A 5,341-nucleotide genomic window follows, 5' to 3' on the forward strand; every position below is an offset into this window, starting at 1 on the left:
AGAACGGACAACGGACGGAACTGGGGAACCCGAACGGAGGAAAGTTTTGAAAACATAATGATGCAATGCACATGATGACATGGCATGATGCAACACGCAAGCGAATGACATGACAACGTCAGCGAATAACTGGAAGACACCTGGCTCATCGGTCTCAAGGCGTCACGGCTTACTCCCTATACTCCCTAATATATGTATCCAAAACAATATAATGTTCTATAATGATTTCATGTAAATAACATCTCAACATATGTATCCAAAGCATTCTTGTCAATACGAATATCTTTTCAATAGAAACAAACTAAACTAGGCCTACTTTATGCAAGATTCAGTACGAATATCTTTTCAATACAAATAACATATAAACATATATATTCAAAGCATATCTTTTCAATACAAATAAAATAAACTAGGGTTACAAAATAATTACATACTCCCTCCGTCCAAAAATACTTGTCATCAAAATGGATAAAAAGCTATGTATCTAGAACTAAAATTCATCTAAATACACCCCTTTTATTTATTTTGATAACAAGTATTTCCGGACGGAGGAAGTATTATCTACAAATCTTGAAGTCCCACAAATCTATATGCATGCAACATTCTAATCTAATCAAGAGTTCCACAAATCTATATACATGCAACATTCTAATCTAATCAAACCAAGATTCCATAAATTAAACCCATTAACAGTCGCCACAATGGCACTCTCTCACGATAGACAGGTCATCAGGGCCGCTGTGTCGATGGAAGAAAAGAAAAAAAAAGGCGTTGGGAGAAAAAAAGAAAAGGGCGCTCGTTACCTGGACACGTTCTGCTTGTCTCCCTTCCTCACGAAGCAAACCCCACCGCGTCCGCCGCCGCCCATCCCTGCTCCTCCGGCGTCGGCCACCGAACAAGGTGTCCTCCTCAGATCCGCTTCTCCCCCAAACCTTCTCGTCTTCACGTTCCACCAGCCCGCCATGATTGTTTCTGAGGAGGGGAAGAAGGGGATGACATCGAGGTTCTGACGGAGGCCCTAGCTCAAGGCGGCGAGTTGCAGAGGTACGGTGGTTCCTCTCATTCTTTTGTCGTTTTGCCCCGTCCTGAACTTGTTGATTTTGTAGGGTTCTTGCCGGCTCATTCAGCGCGTCTGAGGCGTTGGAGGGAGCCAACTACCAACTGACTAGAAAGATGGAGGTGTTGCAGTTGGTCGATTGCGACTATGAGGTGAGGATCCTTTTCTTTCTTTTGTCTTCTTCTTTTTTGTGATTGGTTGATTGGTTGCAGGGTAAGTTGGAATTTTGTCCCATATCACAATGTTTTGTCTGTTGGTGTAGAGCTTTTCCTATTTTATTATGGGTTTCTTATTGGGAAACACACCAAATTAAGGGTAATTTGATTTGTGAGTTATGAGTATCAAGGTCCTGTGAGATATCCGTACTTAACAGGCAACACCTTCTTATGTGAAGAACCACCTAATTAATCAGCCTACTAATCCTTCTTTGACATTGAGAGGCAAGAGATTGCTATCTCCAGCGATTGATGTGGGAGGTGGTAGTGCAGACAGCTGCTTCAGGCAGGGAGATACTAGAGGTGGCTCGATCGTCGCCTGACAGGCTGGACAGGTGGCAGAGGTGGAGGTCGTGCGAGGCGGCTCTTCGGCCGATCTGTTCGTTCAAGCCCTTGCCCCTTGGTTGCCTGCCTTGCTAGCAAGCACGACCACTGCCATGTCTTCTCCGGTGCTACCAGCAAGCGGCCGACCATGCCGCTGCCATGCCTCCGGCGCTCCCTGGCAGCCAGCCCTACATGTCCAAATTTGTGAGCATTGATGCTTGTGCTTTCTTGTTCATGTTCTGGTGAGGAAGAAGGGAAAACGTTAGAGCCAATGGATATTTAGTGGTACCATGTTCTATTTTAATGACAATGCTAAAGGAAGCACATGCCATAGATTTCTCTCAATCATTGTTTTATCTCTCAAACTTGTTTTTTGGATGGTGAGAATTCACAATGCCTAGGTTAATTAATTATTTGTTCTGATAATTTGTCTCAATGCAATGAAGGAACCAAAATATGGGGATGACGTTCATTCTTGGCCGGTTATTGATTGCGCTTCCGAATAAGTTGGAGCAAGGTGAAGGCTCAAGTTGCTAGAAGGAGCAATGATAATATAAATGTTCAACATATGAGTTTTCTGCACCTGTGTTTTTACGGGTGCCACCCTTCCTGTTACAGTAGGTTTTGCAGCCTAATATTGTTCATCTTTGTGCCTGTTTCCTGATTCCCTTTTTCTCGTCCGTGATATGATGCTCATAGGAAAAGGAAGAGTAAGAAGAAATCCATGAAAGAAAGATGGTTGATCGGCTGATGACGACGCGGCTGTTCCCTCCAACGTTAATACCGCGACTGTCAACAAGGTCCTGGACCCTCTTTTCTCCCCTTGGTTCGATTCGATTCGATTTGGATGTTGCGTTGTTGTTACTCATGGAGGCCTAATTTAATTTCCTTTCTGATGTGGTCGGTTTCATCACGCAGGTCGTCGTCTTCAAGGCCTCGAGCTGGCTGCAACCAAGCACGACCTCTTGCTCGTCCTACACCGTGCTTGCAATCGCACGTGATAGCCACGGGCTGCTCCATGCACGGACGACAAGCACGACGGCCCCGACCAAGGTGCTCTCGCCCCTCTAATCTTCCCTGTGCCTCTATCCATCTCCCCCTGGTAGTTGCTGTTTGGAGTAGCTCTATTGGTTAGACTTATTTAGATGTAGCATTCCGGATTTGCAGTAGTGCGCAGTAATCCTATCAAAGGCATGCTATTGTGTTTCTTCAAGTTCCAACTGTGGTTTTAAGTTGGGGCTAAGCAAGTGAAGAGATTTATGTTCATTATGTTTTCACAATTGCTAGGGCTTTTAGGTTAGAAGGACATTTCTTTGCGACACTGCAATGTGACAGTTTACCTACTTCTTATGTTTAGTTCCTGAATCCCAATAAAACTATAAAAATTCTAAGCTACCTCTACACTGACAGAGCTTACAAGTTGGCGTAATTAGTATGAACACACATGTTTACCTTATCAGTGTGACCCCCAACAGGAAGTAGCTTCACATCTAATAAGAAGTGATACACACAACCTTGTTTATGCTTGCTCGAGCTGAAGAGATCTCTCGGAAGATAAATGCTGTGTAAAATGCACATGGAACTTAATATAGAAGAAAGTAATGATAGTTAAACACTTAATTAGCAGTAAAAAGAGCTGACACTATACTGAAATATAAAGCTGGGAACCTGGACGGCTCTACCTTTTTCATGATAATCATCCGGCATACTTATCTGAACTGAACAAATCAAGGAACCGATTGAACTACCACATAAAACAGTGGAAAAAAAATAGGAAGAAAATAGTCTAGGATGTGATCGACATGGCCATCGGACATTGTGGCGATATTGGCAGTTTATTTGACAACATATGTTTGGTTTATTTCCACTACAAGGCAAAGCAAGTGAAAAGAACAAATAAATCTTGTGTGGCTGTGTGATGCGACTCTTGTTGGTATACGACTGTGACGATATACTGAATATTATTTATCTTTTTCCTTTCTGAATTTTGTAGTAGAGGAGGAACAGTGTTTTTTTGTTATCCATCAGGAACTACGCTTTTGTGCTATTGAATAATGGCCTCAATTTTTTTCTGATGGAATTAGTGATGAAAATGACTTCTCGTTGATCACAGTAGTGGTGGAGGGAATCAAGAAGTTGCCTCATGAACTGTCATTTATCTCTCTAACTTCCATTTACTCAAAGTGGTACATCATCATTTCTTATGTGTATTTTTAATAATTATGATGCTATCTTCATAATTATTCACAAACTGAGCATCTAGCTTCGTTTCGTTGACATGGTAATATTTACATTCTCCTGGACAATGATATGTTTCGTTGGTTTGACATTGAAATTTAGCGGACTGTTTCAATATCCATGCCTTCTGTTGTAGTGTCAGTAGATCTTCTCTTTTCTCCTTGTTTACTGTGAGATGATATATCTATTTCTATAATATAGGTTAACCAAAGGATAGCTGTGTTTGCTCAAACAAAGTTCCAAAGAGATGGCACCGAGTTGAGTACAGGATTAAGAGATAAAGGTCTCTGTTGATTCGATTGCAGTGAAGTGCAAACCATCTGGTGGACTGCCGCGTATATTTATTATGTGGACTGCCGTGTGATACTCAAGCTGTCAATCCATATTCTAGATGCATTTTATCTAACCATAATGATGTTGGTTTCAGATAATTTCAAGTCGCAAGGTATTGGCATAGACCCAAGCATGTTTGTGTTTCAAGACGAGGAGCTAGGCCTGACGGCAACTACGAGGAAGAGGTGGTGCAGTGGAAGAATACGGCGTGGACGATTCCAGCGAGATGTGGTTCGAGTGGATGTCAGTGATGCAACAATGAGAAGATCCTCTGCTTTGGCTGCTCTCCAGTCCTCCCAATCCCTCTATTTTCTTAGAATATATTTCTCTTTATTTCATGAGTAGGGACATAATCTTTCAAAGTTTCTACAAAGGGTTTGCTGACCACCTGATTGATATTCCTCTTCTGTTTGCCTGTCTTTTGGAGCATGTTAGGCTTTAATTTCAATTTAATGATTTACTCTATCATCCACCTTGTAAGACTGTCACCTATATAATAATATGGACCTATTACCTTGCTATGCCTGATGATTGAACACTTTTCTGCTAAGCTTTTGTTAACTCTATTTATATTTTAGCAACTGAGCTACTCTGGCATGCACATGCACATTCACAACTTCACAACCAAGGTAGGCGCGCAAAGGACCGCAGAGGAGACGCGCCCCAACCACTAGTCTCAAAATAAGATACATTATATAGATAGAAAGGGGATTGAACAAGAGTACCTTCTAGAATGGATTGGTGAAGAAATCAACGGACCAAATCGTCAGATCTGACGGATTTGGAAAAGAGGATTGAGAGGGGGAGACGAGGCAGCCACAGCCGCCGCTGCTTCTGTAACTGAACGAATGGGGTGGGGTGGGGGAGGGCGAGCGGGTTGCATCTAAGTCACAGTGCAACGCCTACGGGCTAGGCGCTGCACATTACATGTGTGACGCCTAGCTCTGAGGCGCTGCACTGCTCGGTGCGGGCCCCGGGGCTGCCACGCCGGACAGAAGTGCAACGCTCGTGAACTAAACGCTGCACCCTAGGATGTGGCGCCTCAGTATCAGGCGTCACTCAAAACGGTCAGCTAAGTGGAAAAATATACAAGGCTGTTCATTTTGTGAAATGACTAGCAAATAGGCCTGTGCGTTACCACGGGAGAAAAAAAAGATTATGAGTGTGACGCCCG

General features: G+C 43.0%; 1 long non-coding RNA gene across 5 annotated transcripts; it reads left to right on the forward strand.

Annotated features, from left to right (window-relative positions):
• The first annotated feature begins 785 nt into the window (after positions 1 to 785).
• LOC119331413 lies at positions 786 to 4,688 on the forward strand. 5 transcript variants are annotated; one of them, XR_005160510.1, is made up of 7 exons: positions 786 to 1,044; positions 1,107 to 1,209; positions 2,043 to 2,113; positions 2,296 to 2,396; positions 2,515 to 2,649; positions 4,036 to 4,117; positions 4,262 to 4,688. It is a non-coding gene; the product is annotated as an uncharacterized LOC119331413 (long non-coding RNA). The 5 variants fall into 5 exon arrangements; XR_005160511.1 differs by adding an exon at positions 1,546 to 1,800 and having other exon boundaries at positions 2,515 to 4,688; XR_005160509.1 differs by having other exon boundaries at positions 2,515 to 4,117.
• The last annotated feature ends 653 nt before the right edge of the window (positions 4,689 to 5,341 follow it).

Source organism: Triticum dicoccoides, chromosome 7A (genome assembly GCF_002162155.2).
Source record: "Triticum dicoccoides isolate Atlit2015 ecotype Zavitan chromosome 7A, WEW_v2.0, whole genome shotgun sequence".
In the NCBI taxonomy this organism is placed as follows: Eukaryota; Viridiplantae; Streptophyta; class Magnoliopsida; order Poales; family Poaceae; genus Triticum; species Triticum dicoccoides.